Source organism: Ictidomys tridecemlineatus, unplaced genomic scaffold, assembly GCF_052094955.1.
Source record: "Ictidomys tridecemlineatus isolate mIctTri1 unplaced genomic scaffold, mIctTri1.hap1 Scaffold_145, whole genome shotgun sequence".
In the NCBI taxonomy this organism is placed as follows: Eukaryota; Metazoa; Chordata; class Mammalia; order Rodentia; family Sciuridae; genus Ictidomys; species Ictidomys tridecemlineatus.
The window spans coordinates 429,970-457,941 of record NW_027521284.1 but is presented as its reverse complement, the minus strand read 5'-3'; the positions used below and the strand labels follow the sequence as shown (position 1 = coordinate 457,941).

The 27,972-nt window shown below is 33.5% G+C and overlaps 2 long non-coding RNA genes and 1 pseudogene across 2 annotated transcripts in view; 2 read left to right on the top strand and 1 right to left on the bottom strand.

Moving 5' to 3' along the window:
- The window catches only part of LOC144372684 (uncharacterized), a 64,564-nt gene extending 52,784 nt beyond the window's left edge, over positions 1–11,780 (top strand). The window contains exons 6-7 of the long non-coding RNA XR_013432611.1: positions 130–291; positions 11,160–11,780. This is a non-coding gene — a long non-coding RNA (uncharacterized LOC144372684). The remainder of the gene's footprint in view (positions 1–129; positions 292–11,159) is intronic.
- Positions 9,970–11,254, bottom strand: LOC101969755 (ras GTPase-activating protein-binding protein 2 pseudogene; annotated as a pseudogene).
- Positions 11,781–11,790: 10 nt separating the features above from the next.
- Positions 11,791–25,738, top strand: LOC144372685 (uncharacterized). The gene is made up of 4 exons (XR_013432613.1): positions 11,791–12,369; positions 18,833–18,999; positions 21,785–21,863; positions 25,387–25,738. It is a non-coding gene; the product is annotated as an uncharacterized LOC144372685 (long non-coding RNA).
- Positions 25,739–27,972: the final 2,234 nt, after the last annotated feature.

Sequence of the window (27,972 nt, the reverse complement as noted above, 5' to 3'; positions counted from 1 at the left end):
GAGCATGATTCAATAGTTCTTTACATATTTTGTTTTTGTATGTGTGGGGCTGGGCATTGAAACCAGCCTTGTGCATGTTTATATAAATTCTTATGAAATGTTGGGTGTCTTTTTGTTTGTTTGTACCAGGGATTGAACCCAGGAGTACTTAACCACTGAGTCACATCCCAGCACTTTTTATATTTTATTTAGAGACAGAGTCTCACTGAGTTGGTTAGGCCTCACTAAATTGCTGGGGCTGGCTTTGAATTTGTGATCTTCCTGCCTCAGCTTCTGTCACTGGGATTACAGGTATGTGCCAAGATGCCCAGAAAAATGTTACTTCTTAATGTTATTGTTTTTGTTATATTTATTTTGTAGAATGCTTTCTGTTCCTTCTTGTTAATTGCACTGCAGTTTTTCCTAAGACCACTAGAATGTAATATTTTCTGCTTATAAATGTTCTTCTTTTTCCTTTTTTGTTTTTATGTAGACATATAAATTCATAAATTTTCGTCTCACTTTATTTTAAAAGCCTTAATTTAACCTTTCTTTAGACCATGTAGGTTCAGTTGCTATTTGGGCTCCTATGGAAATAGTATTACTTTGTCTTATGGAAGATAAAGTATATTTCTTGAAAACCTGAAAAATAGAAATGACATTAAGAATCTTGTTTACTTTTTGGTAATTGTAAGTCAAATTAATCATAAATCTTTATTACTTATGATCAACATTATTATAAATATGTTGAAATAGATTTAGAAAAAAATTTAGTCTGGTGATAATATTTCTCATTGGGAATAGAAATCCCCAGTGAACAAAGACAATTGACACACAGGAAATAGAAATAACTTGGACCAAATATATTTACTAAAAAAAAATTTAAAGATAGATACAAAAACTAAATTAATCAAATAACTACAAAAATAGATGTCTTCTGCTTTAGTTTACTGATTTTCTTCCCAAGGAAATCATATTAGCTCATGGCTTATCTGTCATGTATCTTTCCAAAATATTTTGTGCATGTGAAATTCTCTTTTCCACACACAAACACCCCCCCACATACCCCTACACCCACACCACATACGGAGGCATGTTGTGTATAATATTTTAGATCTTGCATTTTTGCTTAAGCTTAGAGATCAGTTATTATTAGCATATAAATTTTGTTGCTTCTTATTTTCTTATTCCTTCTTAATTGGTTGCATGATATTACAAAAACTTTTCTATATATACATAGGCATAAAGACAGATAAGAAATACTCATGTACCCAGCATTAGTTGCCTATAATTTTTATAGGTGTTTTAAAGACTCCTCTCTATATAAAACTGGCAAGTAAAAAATAAAAAAAAACTTTGATTTTTCTGTTGTAACTGCAAAATGAGTATTATTGCAACATAATCATGAAAGATTTGAATAACATATCTGAACAAATAATTTTCATTTCCTTTATATTTTTTGACTTATAAAAACATTAATGTAAATGCTTCAATTAATTTTTTAAATTATTTATTCTAATTTGTTATACATGACAGCAGAATGCATTTCAGCTTATATTACACATATAGAGCACAGTTTTTCATGTTTCTGGTTGTACAGAAAGTAGAGTCACACCATTTGTGTCTTCATAAAATACTTAGGGTAATGATGTCCATTTCATTCTACCATCTTTCCTACCTCTACACCCCCTGACCTTCCCTCCATTCCCTTTGCCCTATTTAAAGTTCTCACATTCCTCCCATGCTCCTTCCCCCATCCCCATTATGGATCAGCATCCTCCTGTCAGAGAAAACTTTTGGCATTTGTATTTGGGGGATTGGCTTAATTGGCATAATATTCTCAAACTCCATCCATTTACCTGCAAATGCCATGATTTTATTTTTATTTAATGTTGACTAATATTCTGCTGTGTATATATACCACAGTTTCTTTATCAGTTCATCTACTAAAGGGTATCTAGGTTGGTTTCCCAATTTTGCTATTGTGAAATGTGCTGCTGTAAACATTGATGTGGTTGAGTCCCTGTAATATGCTGTTTTTAAGTCTTTTGGTTATAAACCGAGGAGTGGGATAACTGGGTCAAATGGTGATTCCATTTCCAGTTTTCTAAGGATTCTCCATACTGATTTCCATATTGGCTGTACCAATTTGCAGTCCCACCAGCAATGTATGAGTGTGCCTTTTTCCCCACATCCTCTCCAACACTTATTGGTCTTTATATTCTTAAATAACTGCCACATTGACTGGATTGAAATCTTAGTTTTGATTTGCATTTCTCTAATTGATAGAGATGTTGAACATTTTTTCATATATTTATTGATTGATTGTATATTCTCTTCTGCAAAATGTCTCTTCAGTTCCTTGGTCTATTTGTTGATTGGGTTTTCTTGTTTTTTTTTTTTTTGCTGTTTTTAAGTTCTTTATATATCCTGGAGATTAGTGCTCTATCTGATGTGCATGTGGTAAAAATTTGGTCTCATTCTGTAGGCTCTCTATTCACCTCACTGATTCTTTCTTTTGCTGAGAAGATGCTTTTGAGTCTGAATTCATCCCATTTATTGATTTTGATTTTATTTCTTGTGCTAAAGGAGTTTTATTAAGGAAGTTAGGGCCTGATCTGACGTAATGGAGATTTTGGCCTACTTTTTTTTCTAATAGACACAGTATCTCTAGTTTAATTCCTAGGTCCTTGATCCACTTTGAGTTGAGTTTTATGCATGGTGAGAGATAGGGGTTTAGTTTTATTTTGTTTCATATGGATTTCCAGTTTACCCAGCAGCATTTGTTGAATAGGGTATCTTTTCTCCAACATATTATATTTTTGGCACCTTTGTCTAATATGAAATAACTATAATTACATGGGTTTGTCTCTGTGTTCTCTATTCCATACTATTGGTCTACAAATCTGTTTTGGTACCAATACGATGTAGTTTTTGTTACTATTGCTCTGTAGTATAGTTTAAGATCTGGTATAGTGATGCCACCTGCTTCTCTCTTTCTGCTAAGGATTGCTTTAGCTATTCTGGGTCTCTTATTTTTCCAGATGAATTTCATGATTTTTTTTTCTATTTCTGTGAGGAATGTCATTCAGATTTTGATTGAGATTGCCTTAAATCTGTATAGTGCTTTTGGTAGTATGGTCATTTTGACAACATTAATTCTGCCTATCCAAAACAAAGGAGATCTTTCCATCTTCTAAGGTCTTCTTTAATTTCATTTAGTGTTCTGTAGTTTTCATTGTAGAGGTCTTTCACCTCTTTCATTGATTCTCAAGCATTCTATTTAATTTTTTGAGGTTATTGTAAATGAGCTGGTTTTTCTAGTTTCTCTTTCAGAGGATTTGTCACTGATGTACAGAAATGCCTTTGATTTATATGTGTTGATTTTATATCCTGTTACTTTGCTGAATTCATTTATTAGTTCTATACGTTTTCTGGTAGAGTTTATTTTGGATCCTCTAGATACAGAATAATGTTTTCAGTGATAGTTTTTGAGTTCTTCTTTTTTTATGTTTATCCCTTTAATTTCTTTCATCTAATTGCGCTGGCTAGAGTTTCAAGAACTACGTTGAATAGAAGTGATGAAAGAGGGCATCCCTGTCTTGTTCCAGATTTTAGAGGGAATGCTTTCAATTTCTTTCCATTTAGAATGATGTTGGCCTGGAGCTTAGTGTAGATAGCTTTTACAATGTTGAGGTATGTTCCTTATTTCTCTATTTTTTCTAGTGTTTTGAACATGGGGGTGCTGTATTTGTCAAATACTTTTTCTGCATCTATTGAGATTATCATATGGTTCTTATCTTTAACCTTGATGTGATGAACTACATTTATTGATTTCCTTATGTTGAACCAACCTTGCATACCCAGGATGAACCTGACTTGATTATGATGTACTATCTTTTGATATGTTTTTGTATTCAGTTTGCCAGAATTTTAGCATCTATGTTCATTAGAGATATTGGTCTGAAGTTTTTGTGTTTGATGTTTCTTTGTCTGGTTTTAGAATCAGGGTGATATTGGCCTCATAAATGTATTTGGAAGTGTTCCTTTTTTTCTATTTCATGAAATAATTTGAGGAGTATTGGTATTAGTTCTTCTTTTAAAGTTTTTGTACAACTCAGCTGTGTATTTATCCTGTCCTGGGCTTTTCTTGGTTGGTAGGCTTCTGATGGTGTCTTCTATTTCATTGCTTGAAATTGATCTGTTTAAATTGTGTATATCATCCACATTCATCATATGACTCTAGATTTTTGTCAATGCCTTTGATATTTTCTGTTTTATTGGAGTACAAATTTTCATAATAATTTCTGATTATCTTCTGTATTCTGCACTGTAGTGTCTGTCAATAAATAATAATAATAGTCAAATTAGAAATTTCTTCCTGTAGTGTCCATCAATAAATCAATAAATGTAATTAATCACATCAATACACTTAAAGATAAGAATTATATGATCATATTTCCTTTTTCATCACGGATGTTAGTAATTTGAGTTTTCTCCCTCTCTTTGTGAGCATAGCTAAGGGTTTATCAATTTATTTATTTTTTCAAAGAAACAACTTTTTTGTCATTTTTTAAATTATTTCTTATTTTTCAATTTTATTGATTTCAGCTCTGATTTTAATTATTTCTTGTCTATTATTGCTTTTGGTGTTTATTTATTATTTTTTTCTAGGGCTTTAAGATGTAACTTTAGTTCATTTATTTGACTATTTCTTCTTCTAAGGAATGAACTTCATGCAATAAGCTTTCCTCTTAGTACTGCCTTCATAGTGTCCCAGAGATTTTGATATGTAGTATCTGTGTTCTCATTTACCTCTAAGAATTTTTTAATATCCTCTTTGATGTCTTTTGCAACCCATTGTTCATTCAATAGCATATTATTTAGTCTCCAGGTGTTGTAGTAGCTTTTATTTTTTTATCATTGATTTCTAATTTAATTCCATTATGATCTAATAGAATGCAGGTTAGTATCTTTATTTTTTTGTACTTGCTAAGAGTTGCTTTGTGGAATAACACAGTCTATTTTATTTTATTTTATTTTTTATTGGTTATTCAAAACATTACAAAGCTCTTGACATATCATATTTCATACATTAGATTCAAGTGGGTTATGAACTCCCATTTTTACCCCAAATTCAGACTGCAGAATCACATCAGTTACACATCCACATTTTTACATAATGCCATATTAGTAACTGTTGTATTCTGTTACCTTCCCTATCCTCTACTGTCCCTCCTTCCCTCCCCTCCCATCTTCTCTCTCTACCCCATCTACTGTAATTCATTTCTCTCCTTGTTTATTTTCCCATTCCCCTCATAACCTCTTATATGTAATTTTGTATAACAATGAGGGTCTCCTTCCGTTTCCATGCAATTTCCCTTTTCTCTCCCTTTTCCTCCCACCTCATGTCTCTGTTTAATGTTAATCTTTTCCTCCTGCTCTTCCTCCCTGCTCTGTTCTTAGTTGCTCTCATTATATCAAAGAAGACATTTGGCATTTGTTTTTTAGGGATTGGCTAGCTTCACTTAGCATAATCTGTTCTAGTGCCATCTATTTCCCTGCAAATTCCATGATTTTGTCATTTTTTAGTGCTGCATAATACTCCATGGGGTATAAATGCCACATTTTTTTTTATCCATTCATCTATTGAAGGGCATCTGGGTTGGTTCCACAGTCTAGCTATTGTGAATTGTGCTGCTATGAACATCGATGTGGCAGTATCCCTGTAGTATGCTCTTTTAAGGTCTTCAGGGAATAGTCCGACAAGGGCAATAGTTGGGTCAAATGGTGGTTCCATTCCCAGCTTTCCCAGGAATCTCCATACTGCTTTCCAAATTGGCCACACCAATTTGCAGTCCCACCAGCAATGTACAAGTGTACCCTTTTCCCCACATCCTCATCAGCATTTGTTGTTATTTGACTTCATAATGGCTGCCAATCTTACTGGAGTGAGGTGGTATCTTAGGGTGGTTTTGATTTGCATTTCTCTGACTGCTAGAGATGGTGAGCATTTTTTCATGTACTTGTTGATTGATTGTATGTCCTCCTCTGAGAAGTGTCTGTTCAGTTCTTTGGCCCATTTGTTGATTGGGTTATTTGTTATCTTATTGTTTAATTTTTTGAGTTCTTTGTATACTCTGGATATTAGGGCTCTATCTGAAGTGTGAGGAGTAAAAATTTTTTCCCATGATGTAGGCTCCCTATTTACCTCTCTTATTGTTTCTCTTGCTGAGAAAAAACTTTTTAGTTTGAGTAAGTCCCATTTCTTGATTCTAGTTATTAACTCTTATGCTATGGGTGTCCTATTAAGGAATTTGGAGCCAGACCCCACAATATGTAGATCAGAGCCAAATTTTTCTTCTATCAGACGCAGAGTCTATCATTTGATATCCAGCTCCTTGATCTATTTTGAGTTAATTTTTGTGCATGGCGAGAGGAAGGGATTCAGTTTCATTTTGTTGCATATGGATTTCCAGTTTTTCCAACAACAGTTGTTGAAGATGCTATCCTTCCTCCATTGCATGCTTTTAGCCCCTTTATCAAATATAAGATAGCTTTAACTTTGTGGATTAGTCTCTGTGTCCTCTATTTTGTACCATTGGTCCACCTGCCTGTTTTGGTACCAGTACCATGCTGTTTTTGTTACTATTGCTCTGTAATATAGTTTGAAATCTGGCATCACTATACCGCCTGATTCACACTTCCTGCTTAGAATTGCTTTTGCTATTCTGGGTCTTTTATTTTTCCATATGAATTTCATGATTGCTTTATCTATTTCTGCAAGAAATGCCATTGGGATTTTGATTGGCATGCATTAAACCTATAGGGAAGTTTGCAATGCCAACACTGTCTATTTTAGAGATGGATCCATGTGCTGCTGAGAAGAAAGTGTATTTTCTCGTTGAATGAAATATTCTATATAGGTCAGTTAAGTCTAGGTTATTGATTATATTATTAAGTTCTATAGTTTCTTTGTCCAGCTTTTGTTTGGAAGATCTAGCTAGTAGTGAGAGGTGTGTTAAAGTTACCCAGAATTATTGTGTTGTGGTTTATTTGAACTTGAGAAGAGTTTGCTTGATGAACATAGATGCTCCATTGTTTGGGACATATATATTTATAATTGTTATGTCTTGTTGATGTATGGTTCCCTTAAGGAGTATGCAATGTCTGTCTTTATCTTTTTATTAACTTTGGCTTGAATTCTACTTTATTTGATATAATTTTTAATAAAGAAAAAATTCTATTTGACCATTTTCTTTTTCTTACTTCTATAGTATTACATTTGGTTTTTAAAATTATTTTTATTTTTTATTTTTTTTTGCTGCAGACATCAGTAGTTTATTGTTGGATTAGTCCAAACACATTCAAAATGGAAGCTCAAAAACAATACTTTCCACCTGAAACAATTAAACTAGGTTCTACTAGCATATAATGCTTAACACATTATAGCAATAAAGATGGTAATACATTGTCTTCTATACCTTCTAAAGCCAAAATGGTAAAGCCAATTTGGTTGCAATAGTGTCATAAGGATAGAATGTTGCCATTAAAAAATAAAATAAAATCAGAAAATAATAGTAATGATAGATGAATATTTTTACTGCTTCACCTAAAAGGGGACAAAATGTTAAAAGTCCACAGTACTGCAGGTGAACAATCACTATGTAAACTTCTCCATATGATGTTTTAATGTTTCATTTCTGGTATGTAAAAACTGAAGCTGAATGGCTCTTTGCTCTACTTTTCTATTACACTTAACATTTGTCACTTCTTTTGGTGCCAGAACAGTTTTTAATGGGTTAAAGGGCAATATCCTGGATTGGAAATATATATATATATAATGTCTACATATATGTGTGTATGTGTGTATGTGTGTGTGTGTGTGTGTGTGTATATATATATATATATATATATATATATATATATATATATATATATATATATAACCACTTAACCACTTATTTAAAAGTAGTTTGGATAAAGACTTCAAAACTTCAAAGTAATTTTCTGGTAAGAACTTCAAGTACTATACATTAGAAAGTGTAAAACTGTTTCAAACAAACAAAACAAACAAATAAAATCTTTAAGCCCACAAAAAAGAAAATCTATGTCCCCCCAAATATATGCAATAGTGCAAGACTTTTCCTCCAACATGGAAGACCTCATTTAAGGGGAGGGGAGACAAGATTTAATTGTATTCATATTGCCCAGTTCACAAAAAACAAAATACATGCAACATTTGCTAGTTTACTAAATAGCAAACAGTTGCATAATTGAGAACCAATTTGCTACTATGTCAAGTGCAGATTTTGTTTTTACTAAGATAGAATGGAGAAGTCTTCCATGCCAACAAGTAACTTTAAGTGGTTACACACTTATTTACCCCACTTTTTGCCTGAAACATCAGAAACTGGTATGTACTGATTGCTCCAAGCATAAAAATTAGATAACCTTGGCCATACTTGTGGTATACTGGAACTTGCTATAAAGACAGAAAATAATCCAGCAGCTACAAATTTTGCCTACAGAATTGTTTAGAGATTCATTTAAAAATAAAAAGATGTCATCCCAGATAAATTCAGGAGCCATTAGGGGGCTGACATCAGTTCAAGAATTGTGCAAAATTACTGACAGTTCCCTGCCCCCAAAATAGAAAATGCAAACACTTAAGAGCTGATGTTCTTTCCTCTTAAAATTGCAGTATCCTCACTTTAGGCTTAATTGCCATATATGGAATCTGACTGCTTTTAAAATGTCACTAAAAATGTACATCAAGTTGACTGACATTCCCAAGAGTTGAAATGATGTTTCAACGTTCACACTTAAGCTAAAAGTCAACTAGACACTCAAATAACTGACTTGTTTCTTCCCTCTCCATTCCAAACACACAAGACTCTCTCCCACAAAAAACACAAAAGTTGTTAACTGAAAAACAAGATAAGTAATAAGCGTCTATTTTACTGATTTTAAAGATATTGCAATTTTTATACACTTCAATGATTTTTCAACATTTTGCAGCTGTTTGGCTTTGCAGCACAGCAATTCATAAACTATACTGTACAAAATTACCAGCAAGACTAGAATGATGTATTAATAGAAGGCAAGGCACCATCATGCTTATTACATTACCAGACAACAAAAATACAGGAAAGACAATTTCCACTGTACACAGCTTAAAGAAAGAAAAGGGGAGGAGGAGTGTTGTGTTGAGCAGCCATCCATCCCTGTACTGGAGAGGGGCAGGTAGAAAACTCTTATGGAACTACTAAATCTGGTCTAATATTCAAGACCATAACATTTGAAGTTCTGACTTGTTATTTAGTTCACAACTAAATGACTTCCTTCTGGAATATTTCTGTAGTCTTGTTAAGGTTTAAGAGTACACATGCTTGTCACAGCAAGCAGATAAAATGCCCTCATTCACAAACTATTCTCTACTGGAAAAAAGATGAAAGATTTTTTTCCCTGTTGCCTCCTGTTGCAGATGTCATTATCAATGAGTTCAGAGTACCCAATAGTGCATTTTGATGAGTGCATAAGTTTCTGCTGGTTTGTATTTTGGGGGGGAGCCAAGAAAAAAATCAAGATTCTCCAGTTGCACAAATTACACTATTTGTGTTTCCAACATTAATAGGCAGAAACAGTAACACTTAAACAAAATGTGCAGCAGAAGATTTTTTTTTTTGACTCAAAGGACCTGAATTCAGTGGGCATGTCCTTTTAAGTTCATTTTGTTGTAGATAGTTTTAAGATATGGTCATTTCTCAGTCCTTACTTCTCCAAGTCTAGATTTATAAATTAACAATGTAAATCCTGTTGTGAAATTGGGGAAATAATGTCCACCTCAATTTAACTGAACCAAAGATGCTTTTCACATCAAAGAAATGATCAAAAAGGTTGTATCACATTCCAAAGCCCAAAAAATTAACAAGAATGCAAAAATGATGAATAATGTACCACTGCCAAGCCTTTGCCAACCGTGGAGCTTCAGCGACGCTGTCGTGTGAAATAGCCTTCCATTTGCCCAGTTCCTCTCCCAGAGCCAAGTTTCTGCGCCAGGCCGCCTCTTGGAGGAGGTCCTCTTCCATCACGGTCCCGCATCATTCCACCACCTACAATACCACGTGGACCACCAGGACCTCAATCTTTGCGCCTAATATCTCTGTGATCATCACCACCACCTCTGGTTTCTTGCTCTCTTGCAGGTCTGGTTTTCTTCTCTTCCACATTTAAACATACCTCCACTCGAAACATAATGGTTTTTGCGATTAAGATTCTCTGAACTGGTTCAGAGTCATCAAAAATCACAAAACCAAAATTTGGAAGCTTTCCCCCAACACCCTTGGTATTGATGTGAAGTTCCACAACGTTTCCAAAATGCATAAAGAACTCTTTTAGTTCATTTTCATCAATATCATGTGGCAAGTTACCAACAAAAAGCTGATGACTGTCTGGATAGCGAATTATTCTATGGTTGTCAGAGTCATTCTGCTCTATATCTCCTCTGCCGGGTCTTGGACATCTGGGAGGAAAACCAGGTCATTCCCTAGGTCGTTGTTCATGCATACATGGTGGCTGAGATTGAAATTCTGGTTTAGCTTCAACTCTTGGCTTTGGTGGTTCTTGTGGCAGAGAAACTGGTTCTGCAGGAGGACGAGTAGCAGACTTCTCCTCTAATTCTTCTAAGTTCTTTTCTTCCACCTGTGGTTTCAGCTCTTCAGTCTTTGTTTCAGATTCTGGCTCGGGTTCAAGGTCATGAGAGGATTCTTCCAAAGGTTCCTCTATGCCATTAGTCACAGGGTGAGCTTCATAGTAACCACTGTTAGCATTTTCTTGCACAGGTTCAGGAGATGGTTGTCTTTCTTCTTGTCCCTCTTCTACTTCATCTTCTGACTCTTCATCAAGTTCTGGTTCCGAATCACCAAATACTTCATCTTCATAGCGAAACATATCATTGTGAACATAAAATTTATTTGGAACAGATCCTTCAGGAGCCAGAACAAAGGTCTGCATAAACTTCCTTTCTGGCTGTCCACTGTTTAACAGTAAACCCATGACCAGAACAACTACTCCATCACTCAAGGTTGCATGAGCATCCACATGACGAATCTTAGTATGACACTCACTGAAGTTCAGAGATAACACTTTGTGGTGTATATCATTTTGGTCATAAACAGCTTCCTGGGGCTTTCCACTAGCATCTACTCCACCATGAACATAGGAAGAATGCTGACCATAAAACCTCCAACCAACAGCCGTGGCGGGTACGTCGCGCAGAAGTGAGCAGGAGAGTAGCCGAGGATCTGCTGCAGAGGATTCTTCTCACTGGCTGCCTCCTCCGCAGGACAAACCAGAAGCCTCGGAAGCCAGAGAACCGTGAGATCACTTCCCTCACAACCACCTCTTCCCGGGCGCCAGACGCTGCGGCGAAGGACAATAAGCACGGATGTCCTGCCCCCTTTGCCACCACCCCCTCTTATCTTAAAATTATTTTTGTTTTATTATTATCTCAGTCTTAAAGCAATGAGTATTTATCACTGGCTTCAGTATTTTGGGGAGAAAATTAATCAAAATACATAAATGCATTAATCAGATATGGCCATTTTAAAATCATCCTTTTAAAAATTTCTCTGTATCTGGATTATTTTTCTAATCTCGTGGTTAAATCTGACATGGTTAATTCAGATGTGTAATTCTCAGTAACCAGAAATAATGGCAGTTTGTTAACTTATAGCAGGACACAGCCTTTTCATTGACAGATCTAAATAAAAGACAAAGGATATCTTGACTAAGAAATTTTTTTTCATTACTACTAGAATTTTTTATTCAATACTGATGATTCAATACTTTTAATGGTTCACCATAAGTATTCATGGAAAATTGTAAATAATCTAAATTACTGTATTTTAAAAACAAAACCTCAATTTTGGGAAAAGTTGATCTTAACACATTTATTTCGTAATCCAACCCCCCCTTTTTATTTCTTTTGATTTATAGTAAAGTTCAATTTTAAGTCATTAAGAAAATTTGAATACTGTAGAAACTAGAATGTTAAGTGGTTGATTTAAAATTACAGGAAGATTCATGATTCCTAGTCTATTCATTAGTTATGATGACACTGATATTATAACAACAAAAACAAAAAAGGCAGGTGGTTTTGTGATAATGACTTTAACACCATGGAAGAACTTAAGCCTTGAAAATTCTAGGAGTGTTTAGCCAGGACTACCACATAAACTGCTCCTGTTATATAACATAAAGTTCATTTAAATGTGTTTTCAGATGATGGATATTTTTGTCATTTCTTTGTTAGAGCCAAATACCACAAGTTGAAATATGGGACAGAATTGAATCAAGGAGATATGAAGCCTCCAAACTATGAATCTGGTAAGTTAGTTTTAAAGGAAGCTTAAGTAATAAAAAGAAGTTAATGACTAATATTTTTTAGCAACAACATTTATAAATGTAATTTAATTTCTAATCATTTGCGAGTTTTTCTGATCTGCTAATCTGTTGGCACTAATCATTTTTTATCCTGTAGATAATTTCCCACCACCTTCCTTCCTTTTCCTTCTTCCTCTTTCTTTTAGTTCCCTATTTTCTGCTTATGTTCTACACTTATTGGAAAGTTTCAGGCTTCATGGGGTAACATGCACCAACATAACCTTGTCTTGCTGGGTCCTTCTAGTATTGATGGAAACTTTGAGATGCACAGTACAAAGTGCATGATGCCCTTGACATCCTGAGAAAGAGTAGGAACTATGAAGGTAATTGATTTCTTTTTCAAAGCACAGGGGAATTCCTAATCCTTTAAACCTGATTTAGCGCCTGCATGGGGGATGGAGGCCAGATCACTCTGTGTGGTTTGGGCTGGAGGTGAAAAACCACATGGACACAGATTTTCAGAAAGGAGCGGCCATGGGGTGGGGGACAGCATGGCTCTGCCACCTCAAGGGTCCTCTGCTGCTCTGGAAGGCAAGAGAGCCAGTGCACCCAGAATCACTTTATTTATAGGAAAAAGACAACAAAGGACTTTCGATAGAATATTCTACATCGAATAATGCAGGGGATAAGGTTTTAAGGGAGCTGCCCAGTTCCATTGGTAGTGCTCAAGTCCAGAGCTGAGGCAAATTTATTTGCCAGCTGAAGTTCATGAAGGTCATTTGCTTTGTACAGTGCATGGAGTGTGGTTCTAGTCCACACCCCCTTTACTCAAGGCTGAGAGGGGATGCTCAGCTCATGGGCGGGAGGGGGGGTGGCTGCCACTCTGACTGCTCAGTTTCAGACTGTTTTGGCCTTTCTCATGCACAGAAAATTCTATCCTATAGTCAGAACATGTTTTAACAGGTGAAACATTTATCTTTTTTATATTATTTCTTCTTTTTCTTTCCCCTTTCTTCCTCTTTACCCACCAAATAATAGAAAGTAGTACTTGTAAACAATATAGGTATAATTCACTTATTAGTAGGTATAAGGGAAAGTGAGAAAAACTGTTCAGAAGTTATCACATGATTTCAGATTAAATTCCTCAAATATCTAAGGATTTTTTTCTTCATATTTCAAGTACTGAAAACTGTAATTTATATCACTTGCTGAAATTTCTACCTATGCTAGGAGCTTTAGAAACTATAATTATTTTATTATTATTTTTAGTTATACATGATAGTAGAATGTATTTTGACTTATCATACATATGTGAAGTATAAATTCCCATTTTTGTGGTTGTACATGATGTGGAGTTACACTGGTCATGTATTCATATATAAACATAGGAAAGTTATTTCTGATTAATTCTGCTGTCTTCCTCATTCCCCCCCTCGCTCGTCCCAGTCTGGTTAACCTCCACCAACACCCCCTCCTTGTGAGTCAGCATCTACTTATCAGAACGTTCAACCTTTGTTTTGGGAGGGATTGGCTTATTTTGCTTATCATGATAGCTTCTGGTTCTATCCATTTACCTGCAAATGTTATAATTTCATTCTTCTTTATACCTGAATAATATTCTACTGTATAAATGTACCACATTTTCTTTATCCATTCATCTATTTAAGGGTACCGGGTTGGTTCCATAGCTTAGATATTGTGAATTGAGCTCTTATAAACATTGATGTGGCTACATCACTATAGTATGCTGATTTGAGGAGTACAATAACTGGGTCAAATAGTGGTTCCATTCCAAATAGAAACTATAATTCTTAAAATAGTTATTCAGTAAATAAAATATTGTTCTCATGTCATGTATGTGTAATTTTAGCTCACAGACGTGGACACATTTTCCAAATTTCCATTAAATGATGGAGTGTAGAACTGAATCCAGGTCTACCTAAAAAGAAAACTAATGAGGACTACTTTAATGTCAGAAGGAATACCAGGAGAGTAGAAACTAACAGAAGGGAGTTCCAAAGGAAGGAATGTTCATCACTGCTGATTAATTAATTCCTAGAGGGCTAAAGAGTATCTGTCAGGATTAGTGGCACACAGGTCATTCATTGGGTCACTGAGAACATAATTGGAAGCAGTTAAGAAATAGGTGAGGGCAGAATCAAAGATGTCAGTATAAAATGAAGACCAAATGCAGTCAGCATTTTAGATGCTTAGTTTATGAAAGTGAGGAAGGATTGAAGGGCAACAGCTAAAAGATAACCTGGGGTCAGAGAGACTGTGTGTAGGTGGTTGGGGAAGGTTCATAAATAAGGAGCCAATAAAAGGGAAAGAGTAGATATACTCAGATTAGGAAGGTATCTGAAGAAATGACTGAGATTGGATTCTGAACATAACGGCAGACACATTGGAGGAAGAACATATTTCTTGTTATTATCAAGAAATATAATAATATTATATTATAGAAACATAGAAAGTCATGTAACAGATTGTAAGTTTGAGTTTCACTTTGTCTGGTGGATATTTGAGGGAATGTCCTCTTGTTAGCTTTATGTACGAGAGACATTATCTACAAAGAGTTGATCAGACTTTTAAGAAAAGCAGAGAAGATTTATAATACTGTTTGTGAAGAGGAAAACAAATTCACTAGGAGTTAGTAGCATTCAGAAAAACTAAGGGTTTGGTTAAGTTGTTTTTTTTTTTGTTGCAAAAGTCATTTTTCTTTAAAGAAATTTAAATAATAATATGAAAATTATATCTCTAGTACTCATAATGCCTTTGTATAGAACTGTATTTCCATCTAGTATCATTTTTCTCCTCCCTTTAAAACTTCTTTTAACATATTTTGTGATATGGGATGGTGGTAATAATTTTTTTCTGCTTTTGTTTATCTGATAAAGGTTTTATCTTGCTATCATTGTTTCTAATAAGATGTCTGCTATTATGCTTATCTTTGTTCCTCTGTATATAATGTACCCCTTTTGGGGGCTGCTTTTAAGATTTTCACTTTATTATTGGTTCTAAACAAATTTATTTTTTTTTAACTGAGGAATAAACCCAGGGCCTTGCATATGCTAGGGAAATCCTGTACCATTGAACAACATCCCAGCCCTTTTATTTTAAGACAGGGTATCACAAAGTTGCTGAGACTGGCCTTGAATTTAGGATCCTCCTGCCTTGGTCTTCCAAGTACCTGGGATTATAGGCATGTGCCAACATATTGAGCTAAAAAAGTTTACTATGATGTTCTGTAAAATAAAATAAAAATGTTTATTATGATCTAAAAATGTTTACTATGATGTACTGTAGTTACTTCTCTCCACAGTGTTTCTTAGACTTGGGGTTTAATGAGTTTCTTTGACCAGTGGGTTTACAGTTTTTATAAAATCTGGAACTTTTTGGTCATTATTTCTTCAGATACTGTCTTTGTCTTTCCTCCCTGTGTTAAAAGCTAGAAACTCATAGAAACTCTTTTATCAAGGCAGTAGCTGGAACAGTCAAAGTTTCATCCGTTTGCTTGCCTTCTCTCAAGGATCACTATCTTTTGGAAAACACTGTTTCATTTGTTTTTGTTTGTTTATTGGTGCTAGGGATTAAACCCATGGATGTTTAACCAGAGTCACAACCTGAGCCATTTCCATTGTTTATTAGAGACAGGGCTTTGCTAAGGACCCACTAAATTTCTGAGGCGGATCTCAAACTTGTGATCCTACTACCTGAGTTGCTGAAATCATAGGTTTGTGCCACTATGCCCAGCACATTTGTTGTGTTTCAGACAGGAGGGTCAATGCAGTCCCTGTTACAGAAACTATACTGGATGTAGAAGTCATATTATCAAGAAATTAAACTATTAGCTACTTTATTGATTGATTTATTTTGGTACTGGAGATTGAACCCAGGTGGGCATTACCACTGAGCTACATTTCCTGTCATTTTTGTTTTGTTGTGTTTTGTTTTGAGACAGGATCTCACCAACTTACTGATGTTGGCCTTGAACTTCTGGTCCTTCTGACTTAGCCTCCTGACACAACAGGATTATAGGTGTTCTCCATTGTGCCAGAGATACCTTAAAATCCTTACTTTAATATAAAGCTACTTTTAAAATTTCGTAAAGCAAAAATGAATCTGATAGTTGATAATTACTTACTAGAAAGGACTACGACTTGGCCTACCATGTAAGAATAAGAGTAATTTGTCTTTTAAGAGGAAGGAAGTGCATTATTTTTTGACTGGTCTTAACTTACTTTTTATTAAGGCATAATTTTTAAGTATAATTTCTGTACAGTAAAATTTATCATCCTTAGTGTTTTCACAAACACATAGTCTATAACTATTATTCTTTTTAGTCAACCTTTCCTTCTCCACTAATCTACTGGCAACCACTAAACTATTTTCCATTTTTATACTTTGGCCTTTTCCAGAATCACGAATTTAAGAATCTTATAGAATATAGCCTTTTTTTGGGGGGGGGTGTTGCTGGGGATTGAACTCTGGATTTCATGCATGCTAGGTAAGCACTCTACCACTGAGCAACATCCCTAGCCCAGAATATAGCCTTTTTTGATCTGGTTTAACTCACTCCACATAATGCATTTGAGAATCATCCATGTTGGTTGGGTATCAGTTGTTCATTCCTTGTTCTTATTGAGTCAATGTACCATACTCACACAACATCATTAGCTGCCGAAGTAGTCACTTGACTATATATGAGGATGGCATAGAAAGGATTTAGGCCTCTTCTGATGGGAAATTAAATGATCTCAACATTTCTTTTCACATCTGAAAATTTTAAATTTAAATTTTATTAGTGTTCTCACTTTGGTCTGAAGTATGACTTAGGTATTTTGATTTTTAAAATAGGAAAGTTTTCTTAAAATGCTGGTTTTTTTAAAAAAGTGATTTCATAATTATGTATCCAAGATATATTTTTAAAACCTTGAAAAGGCCTATAATTGTCTTAAAAAAGGGTAACATTTTATCAGTTACAAAGTAACTATTAGCCTGTTTACTTATGGCTATATGGTTTTGTTGCCAAAGTGAGGTACACATCAAATATTATTGCTAAAAATAGAAAAATATATTTTTGTAGTAGTCTGTAAGTACAACTGATTAAATTCAGGAAAGTTGGAAGTTTATTATTTTAATCAAAACTTTCTATATATATTTATTAGGATTGAAAAATGAGCATCTTGGTTTGGTAAGATACACTTATTCCATTTGATCACATATCTTTGTGATATATTTCTGCTCTAACAACTTTTGAAACCAAATCTTCAAATAAACTGAACAAATAAACTATCTTGTCAACCTTTGTTTTCTTTTGTCCAGTAGACTTGATATCAACATATCTTAATGCCTAATATTTTTCTATTATTTATTAATGGCATTTGCCCTTTCCATGGCCCTGCCCCTGCCATTTGGACTTTTTTGATTAACTTTGGTGTTAAATAGGTATTCAAGGGCTGAGGTTGTGGCTCAGTGGTAGAAAGTTCACCTAGCACATGTGAGGCCTGGTTTCAATCCTCAGCACTACATTAAGAAAAAATAAACAAATAAAATAAAGGTGTTGTGTCCAACTACAACTAATAAGAATTAAAAACAATAGGCATTCAAGTGCTATCTGTATGCCAGAGACAGTATTAGTTGTGTCTGTTTTTAAGGAAAGAAAACTCAGGTTTGGGAAAATTAAAGTTATAGGGCAAATAAGTGACAGAAATACATGTAAGACCTAGGTCTAACTCTCACTATAAAGCCTGTGCTCTTTTTTTTCTGTGCTGCTACCTTTCTGCAACATGCACGAATTCACATACATACCCTCTATCCCACAATTAAATTGTAGTTTATTTTTATTTTTGAGTTATTTAAGTATAGATTTTTTGTTCTACAGAAGTGACTTTTGGGAAAATAATATATTCTTATATGATGTTGAGGAAACCATTTGTACTGAAAACATATGGGGTTGGGGCTGGGGTTGTAGCACAGTGGTAGAGCACTTGCCTAGCATGTGTGATCACCAGCACCACATAAAACTAAATAAACTAAATGAAGGTATTGTGTCCATCTACAACTAAAAATATATTTTTAAAAAACAGTTGATCCATGACAATTTACATTTGAAATATAAAAATGTTGCAATCACTGTTATAAAATCATAATTTGGTAGAATTTGGTAGTGAACATGCTCTGATCCTGTGGGAAGAATGTGCTATGAAATATTGAGGAACAGTTTCTGCGTAGTATAAATATAATGAATGGTGTATTGTAGAGTTGATTTTTCTCAGTGACTGTAGAGGGTGGTACTGCAGGAGACAGCTTCATCTGCAGCTGGAACATTATTGAGAAGTCTTAACTAGCAGAGTGCTCCTAGGTCTTATGGAGGCAGTGGATTAGAAAAATTGCTTTTATTTACACATTACATTGAGAATACTGATTCCTGTATGACTGAATTGTAAGCATCCTCTTCACACAGGTATCTGCAGGAGATGAGTTACACAGATACTATTCTAGATGTGAAATCTCAACGAGTACGAGCTTTACTGGGCTTTTCAAGTAATATCACTGACAGGGAAGATGACAAATTCAGGATTCAGTTATAAATGACACAGAGGCTGAAGTTAAAGAAACAGCAATGATTGGGTAAGTATTTTGTCTGGAAAGTATTTTAGTTGTAACTTAGTTCAAATTTAATATTTTTGATTTTGAAATATTATTTTAAATATTATTTTTAGGTGGGATTTGGAAATAAGTTAAAGTTTTATTTGGTTAGAAGGCAACACAGGGGTTGAAGTTAGCATTTGAGACTGTTTAGTTCAAGAATGTAATTTCATATTTAGGCTATTTTATTTAATATAAGAATAAATAATATAATTTATTCTTATATTAAATAAATTTAGGCTTTAAATTTATTTAATATAAGATAGTTTAATATCTTGAAGATTAGTCAACTACTATTAGAACCTCATAAAATATTTTGATTTGAAATGCAGTGGTAATCTATAAGAATAAAATTCTATTATAAGTGACCAAGAAATCATAAAAATACCTCACAATTCTTTAGAAGAAACCTTTTTAATCACTTTTTTAATGTAATAATTCTGTAACTCATCTTTTCTTTTATGTAAAATATCTACTTTAAACATACATATTGTTATATTGAAAAATTTAATAATTTGAAATATTTTTCTTATTGAACTTATTATTATTATACAGTTGTATATAATTCTAATTAAATGAACACTAACAGTTCAATAAAGTAATCATTCTTTATTGGAAAAAAAATTTGCTATGATTTTTTCTTTTTTAAAAAATTATTATTTTATTTACTTTTTTATTTTTATTTGGTGCTGAGGCTCAAACTCAGCGCTTCACACATGCTAGGGGAGCACTGTACCACTGAGCCACAACCCTAGCCTCTGCAATGATTCTTAATTGAATAAAAAGCCTAAGATTCTCTGAAAGTCTTAATTATGATGGTCTTATATTTTAACCCATATTTAGGCTAGTAGAATGGTTTCAATTGAATGCTATAAATTTTCTAATGAGAGCATATTTCCTGTTATTTGAAATATAAACTAAAATTATAAGATTAGGTAAAGATACAATGTAGGAATTTTATAAAAAAAGTCTTTGGGGATTTCTTAAAAGTGTTCATTAATAATTAGATTGTGGCTCAGTGGTAGAGCGCTGACCTCACACTTGCAAGGTCCTGGGTTCGATCCTCAGCACCACATATAAATAAATAAACAAATAAATTTAAAAAAAGAAGAATGTATTAACTTGTATTTACAAATGAAAGTATGGATTTTTTTTCTGTAGACATAGACCATATAGGTATTATTCTTGGTTTTGTTTTTACCTTTTACATTAACCTAAGTCATTAAGTTAACTTAGGTAATATAAATATAATTTTTAGGGATGGTAATGCATACTTTTACAAAACCTTCAGTAATGACTTTCAGAAGAGATGACTCTATTTTCTATTTTGTGTTTACCTGTCTTTTAAACTGAAAAGGATGTTAGTCTGAGTTTGTCAGAAACTCAAAAAGAAAAGGAGGAAAAATCAAAATCATAGCTCTCAGCAGATTTGAAATTGAATATTTAGCTATTTTTAAAAATTTGCCTAAAGTTGTGACTATAGTCCTTCCTCCCCCCCATCAAAAATGCCTTCTCATCTAAAACATTTTCTGATGAACTACAGAGAAATCATTCTGTTGTGGCCCTTAAGAAAGTGTTAACTAAATTTATTTTGAGGGAGCTATGTTCAAGCCTTATATTTGAAAATTTAGTCATTTCTAAAAGATTCATGGTTTATTCATTGGCAGAGTCAAATCTTACAATAATATCAATTTGACAAGTATATTATTTTCTTTCTTTTTTTCTTTCATTTTTAATTTTCTTAGTATATTGTTTTCAATAACTTTATTTGTACATTTGCTCTTTTTACCTCCTTAGCTAGCTGTTTAACAAAAGATGAGAGAAACATGACATATTTACTAGTTACTTAGTTATAAAAACTCATGTAAGAAGTTAATTGAAAAGTTGCAGAAAGAAATACATAGGGGAAAAAAGGAGGCAGAGATAATGAGAGAAATATTTTCAAAAATACACTTAAGGTTGATATAAGGATCAAAGTAAATCTGCATCTTGAGAGGGAGTTCTTTTCAGTAGATTATCACTAATTTTTGTTTGTTCATTTGGTATTAGAGTGCTTTTATACATTGATCTATGTCTGCAGTCCTTTTAATTTTTATACAGATTCTTGCTAAGTTGCTTAGGGCCTTCCTTATTGAGATTGGCCTCAAACTTGTGATCTTCTTGCTCAGCTTCCCAAATTGCTAGAATTAAAATTGTGTACCACCATGTGAGGCACAATCCTAGCCATTAAGATAATTGAGCCAGGTGTGTTGGCACTGTAATACCAGTGACTCAGGAGGCTGAGACAGGAGAATCACAAGTTCAAGGCTAGTCCCAGCATCTTAGTAAGATCCTGTCTCCAAATAAAAAATTTAAAAAGGGCTGTGAATGTGACTCAATGGTTAAGTGCCCCTAGGTTCGAGCCCAGGTACAAAAAAAGTTTATGATTATAAAGTACTTTTAAAAGAATAGCCACTTCTTATATTGCTTTCTAAATCCATAGAATTGTAATAGATGAGAATCAATGTCATTTTAGACTCATAATATAATATAATATAATATAATATAATATAATATAATATAATATAATATAATATAATATAATATAATATAATATAATATAATATAATATAATATAATATAAATGTAAGTTAGTAAAACTTATCATGAATTGATTTTATGTTGAGGTTAAAAAGAGTAAAGGAGCATGATTATTTGTGTTTTAAACCAGAAAATCTGAGTTAACAGATTCTGCTTCTGTGCTGGATAATTTCAAATTCCTTTAAAGTGCAGGTTCTAAATTCAGTGATGAAGATGAAGATGGTGATATTGAGGAAAGAGAGAAAAGTGTCATTGATACTTCAACAGTGAGTTAAATAACTCAGATAATATATATTTTAAGGACTATGTTTACTTTAAAAATAATTCATGTGGGATTAGGGATATATAGCTCAGTTGGTAGAGTGCTTGCCTAGCATGCAAAAAGCCCTGGGTTCAATCCCCAGCACCATCACACACACACACACACACACACACAAACACATACACACACACACACAAAACACACACCAAAAACAAATAATGCTCTTTAATATAAATCTTTTACGATTTTGTGTGAGAAATTGGAAAGAGCTTTGGTATAGATTTCAAATTCAAGAATGCTTTTAATATTATAGCCATAAAGATCCTCACTTGAATTTTTTTAACTTATTGAATATGATAACATTTTATGAGCTGATAAATATAATGAAAATGATATGGGCTGAGATTGTGGCTCAGTGGTAGGGCACCTGCCTACCATGTGTGACGTCCTGGATTTATTCCTCAGCACCACATAAAAATAAATAAATAAAATAAAGATATTGTGTCCAACTACAACTAAAAAATAAAATATTTTAAAAAATGATAAACATGTTATAGCAGTCTAGTGTTACAATATTATTACAATGTAATTGGCTGCTGTAAAACAATAGAACTGGCATATAATCCATTATGGTGCCTAACATCAGCTCTGATGCAGTTTTTGTCTCTCTTGTGAGTTTCTTTGGTAGGTCAGGCCTACAGATTTCTAAAACTTTTTGATTACATTTCTTCAAATTGTTTAGGATCTTCTGTAATTTTTTCAGGTCTTTATTAGTTGATTGACCTTTTCCTAGCAATTTCCTGGAATTAAAGTTGTCTCTAAATTGCTATTTCTTACTTCTCTTTCCGTCTCCATGTTTTTCCCCCTCTCATTCCTCCTTTCCTCTCTCTTCACCTTTTCCTTCTATCCCCATTAGTTTTTCCTCTACTTCCCCACCAGTTTTTTCACTTCTTTTTCTTTCTCCTCCTTTTCTTCCTCCTCCTTCATTTCTAAGAAGGAGATGAGGACATGTTTTACTTTGTTCAGAAAAATGTTTAAATTTCCTTTCACATTTATTTTAAATAAGAATGGGAAAGTAAAGAAATAGGAAGCAGACTAAGTGTTAAAATGCTTCAGTTTACGTCCCAGGTCTGCCACTTAATTATGCTTTTTAATGTTTCAGGCTTAGTTTTTACAGTTTATAAAAATGAAGACTATAATGAATATCCTGAAGATTTTGTGCGGAACAAAGGAGACACTATATAAATGATAGCTTCAACTATAAAGTGTAACTTTTTTTATGCCCTCTGCTTCCTGAGCTCCATGAGGTGCTCTCAGATGGATTACTGCCAGATTATTGTTTCCCTGGGCCACTATGCAGGAGTGCTCTACTGATATAGTCCTGCCATGGATATTATTAGAACTTTGAATAGTTACTCAAACATTTTCTTATCCGAATGAATAGTAATAACTTGTGTCTTAATTTACTGTAGTAAAAAAGCCTAAGCTTCTGTGACATTTTTTTCTACCCTAGTCATCTGAAAGTTATGTAACTTCTTATGATTCCTATGAGATAATTATATTGAAATATTGGTTTCCTAAAAAAATACCTTATTTATAGCTAAGTGGTAAATAACTATGATGCTGTTAGTGATTATATCAACTTAAATATTTAAAATCTATAAACAAATTATTAAAACAGTTTGAATTCTCAGCCTAGAAAGTTCTAAAAAACAACCTGTTTAATTTTCTAATTCCTATACATTTGGGGGTTTTATGTGGTTTGTTTGTTTTGATACCAGGGATTGAACCCAGAAATGTGTAACTATGGAGCCACATCCCCAGCCCTTGTTATTTTTTATTTTGAGACAGTTTTGCTAAAAGCTGCTTAGGGCCTAGCTAAATTACTGAGGCTAGCCTTGAACTTGTGATCCTCTTGTCTCAGCCTTCTGAGCCTATGGAATTAGGCCCAGTGGGTTTTTTTTGTTGTTTTGTTTTTAAGAAATCAAATTTTTAAATGTTCTGTCTTCCGGTTGGTACAGATCATAACAGTTCTGTGATCAGGCAATGAAGGTGCATCTAATGTAAAGAGACTTATCCCCTTTGAAATACTAGACTAAAAAGTTTTTTAGTATTTCAAGAAAAAAAAATTTTTTTCAAATAACTGACTTTAACAGTTTTGGTAATTTTTACACTATATTACACTAAATTTATATGACAAGCATTTTAAAAATCAAACTTTGTAACAGTGAATAAGCATGTTCTTAGAAAATATATGTAATATAGATGAAGAGAATGGCCAAAAATTATCCTATTAAAATGTTAATAGAATAAAATTATTTTTAAAATGTGTCATTTCTTTAATAAAAATAGTTCAGTAAATTCAACTATGGAAATACTTTAAATAGTTCAGCCAATTATTCTAGCATCGTTAAATAATCTTTATTTCTTCTGTTCAGTTTTTATATATACCAGATCAGTTAAGACAGATTGTTTTCATCTGTGAGGTCAGTTTTATTCCTTTGGTAGTGGCTTCCTAGAGTACTTTATAAGATGGCTTTCTGAGGCTGTATCTCATCTCTGCTGTAAATTGCTGTGATTGATAAGTGATTCCACATATGAGAGTGAGAACAGGGCCATACAAGTCAGGTGTGTGTTTGCTAATTCTTAAGGTCTATTTCTGGACTCACTAGGCTGTCCTATTGATCTGTCTACTGAAACTTTACAATTTTATACCACTCAAAAGATTCCAGGGGTGAAGTTTCATTAGATCATGCTATTTCTGTTTTGCATGAAAAAAGAAAGCTAAAGTCTGGAAAATTGAGATATTGTGATATTTTATGGAAAGAAGCTGCAGACCCATTATCCTAGTTTCTTAGGACTCATGTTGGTTGATGTAATCAAAAAGGAGATAATTCATGAAGAGTATAGACATGCTGGTCTCAGAAATCATGTCTGCATGCATTAGTCTCAAGTTTTAACCCTCTAACTGAATTTGTAATTCCATAGATACTTCTAAATATATAAAAGTGAAACCTAATCCCTGTCATATTTGCAGTTGAATCTTAGTTTTGTTTTGTTTTGTTGGTACTGAACCCAGGGTCACTTTATCACTGATCTAAATCCCCAGACCATACTATTTTTTTGTTTGTTTGTTTGTTTTGAGAAAGGGTCTTGCTAAGTTGCTGAGGCTGGCCTCAAACTTGTCATCCTCCTACCTCAGCCTTCCAAATATCTGCAATTTAAATGTGTTTCTAATATGCCAGTGACGTCAGTAGGTTTCTGTTTATTTAAAACAAGCCGTCATACCATTGAACAAAGTTTAAATTATTGGCTTAAGATACATTATTTATACCTTTAAAAATGATATCTGTGTTTTTCACTGGGTTAAGTAGTACAGTTTAATACACCAAAGACATACTTTCTGAAGAAAAAAAATGAATAACATTTCTTATTCAGTGACCAAAGGATATGGTCTCCTATATTTAAATTCAATATAAAAATTCATAAATATTTTCATATTTTAATTTAGCATGTTTTTTCATTAGATTTTTAGAAAAAAAGCATTGCCTGATAGCAGTGAAGACTGAGCTACAAAAGAAGCTCTGAAGCAGTTTGACTTCTTGGTTTCGTCAGAGGAAGGAGACAGTGAATCTAGAAGTGCAGGTGATGGAACAGACTGGGATAAGGGGAAGCATACTGCCTCCAACCAGAGATTTAAATAAATAAAAGAAATCAATTCTTTATCATGAGGGCCACATCTTGGAGAGCTATGATGTTGAAATGTTGAACATTGAGTGAGATTTTTAACTACTGTTGCCATTTATTCAGGGAGTGTGTGTTTAAAGAAAGTTGTATAACGAGTTCCCTCATTTTTTTTCTTTTAGAATAAGCAATACTCTATGAAAATAATTTGAACTCAAATGTAGAATATTTATTTTCTGCCTAGACAGTAGAAACTACAAATCTGCATTTTGTGGAAACTTAATATGAAACTTTTAACTAGAGGATTTTGAAGATCTCATTTCTAGTATCTTTTGTGCAACAAAGAAGTAGAATGTAGAAAATTGTAGTCTTTAATTCTAAGTCAGGTTTTGACAGTGTGTACAGGAATTGTGTTTTCCCCCTCAAATTACTCTAAATGAATTTAATAAACCTCTTAACAAGAGTTAAAACAAATATTTGGAGGAAACTTCTTTAGCATAGGTCATTCTGGTAGTATGGAAGTAAATTTTTATTATCAATAAGGAAGGATATGATTAAATCTTCAAAAATGATTAATTCCTTAGGTTTGAATATATCAATGTAAGAAAGAAAAAGAGGGAAGGTCTAACATTTGGACAAGTGTTTCTTTATTGAGGAAATATAAGGCTGCCTATTATTTTAATATTTAAGTTTACCTTTATAAAAGCTTCTTTACTCAGTTTTCTTAAAAGTCAAACCAATGGTTTCTTATTTGAAATATATTTTTCCCTTTAAGTTAAAAGTTTGTCCCTAAAAATAAAAGTAATTAAATTGTTTTGAGGGATTATATGTTTTTAGATGTATATACACCACATTATGAACTTTTCATTTACTTCCATTCAAACAGCTTAAATACTGATTTCAATGTACCTTCAAGAACTAGAATATACATCTTGATACTGGAACACAGATATTACATATGTTCAAATGTTGTTTAGTATTTTTGCTTAAAATGAAAATTTTTGTTACATTTTTAGTTATAAACATTAAAAATATTAGTATAAACCCAAATTTTTAATACATTGCTATAAACTCAAATTTTTAATACATTGCTTTTCTAAAGGAAACATAAAAATGTTCTAAAGCCAAAATGGAAAAAAAAATTTTCCTTTTTAAACTTGTGTTAAAAATTTTGTTTGGAATTTTCCTTCTTTACATTTGTGTCATCTTTATATAGGAACTGATAAGAAGACTTTTCCATTTCCCAATGGAAAAGTAGAGTGAACAAGTTGGGTATGTTCAGGGAAAAATGTTGTCTAACATTTTTAATAAACAAAAATATTTTTGAAACCTATTTTTCCATCTGAAACACTGCAATGAAAATTCGTTGTAATCTCAAAGAAAAGAATGGTTTTTTTCTCTGTAAATTGCTAATAATCCCGATAGGGCAAGATCTAGAAGAGTTCGATATTATTTGAGTGTTTTTCTTCAGCATTCATGGTAGCCTTTAACTCTCCTTACTTCTCAGAAACCTTTATAATGTTAGAGGTGTTTGCTGAATTTTTAAGTGATTTTTCCTATTGAGGAATTAAACAAGTTACTATTATTTTACTTTGATTGGAATTTTCAGTGAGCAAATGAAAGCTATCAGTTCACTGGAGGTTTCTTTTATAGTAGTTTGGCCCTGTGCATTTTAAGAATTTTTTGATTTAGCCATATTCAGTGGTTCTGCATGCCTGTAATCCCAGCAACTCAGGAGGCTGAGGCAGGAGGATCAGAAGTTCAATACCAGCCTCAATAATTTATTGAGGCCCTTAGCAACTTAGCAAGACTTTGTCTCCAAATAAAAAATAAAAAGGGCTGGGGATGTGGCTCAGTGATAAAGCACTGCTGGGTTCAATCCCCAGTAAATACCCCCCAACACACACACACTTCCAGAGGCTTGGAAACTACAAGGTGAGCAACCACTCCACCTTTTGACACAAGCTTATTTGTCTTTTATTTAGCTTTAGTGTCACTATTACCAGAATACCCAACAAGAAAAGTCTTCAAGGAGGAAAAGTTCCTTTGGGACTCCCAGTTTCAGAGGTCTCAGTACATAGATGGTCAAGCCTATTGCTCTGTACCTAAGGGGAGGCAAGGCAGCACATCATGGGCGAAGAGTTCAGCTGAAGAAAGCTGCTCAACTCAAGGGGGGATTCAGGAAGCATAGAGGAGGAGAGAGAGAAAGGTAGCACACTAAGAAAAACCCTTCCAGGGCATGTCCCAGTGACATACCTTCTCCAGCTGTACTGACAGTTACCACTTAGTCAATCTAGGTTGAATGGACTAGGCTACAGCTCCCAAGATCCTATCATTTTACCTCTGAATATTCCCACAGTAAGAGGAGCTTTGGGGCCACACATCATATCCAAACCATCACAGTGACGGATGGAGTTTGCAGCTCAGAG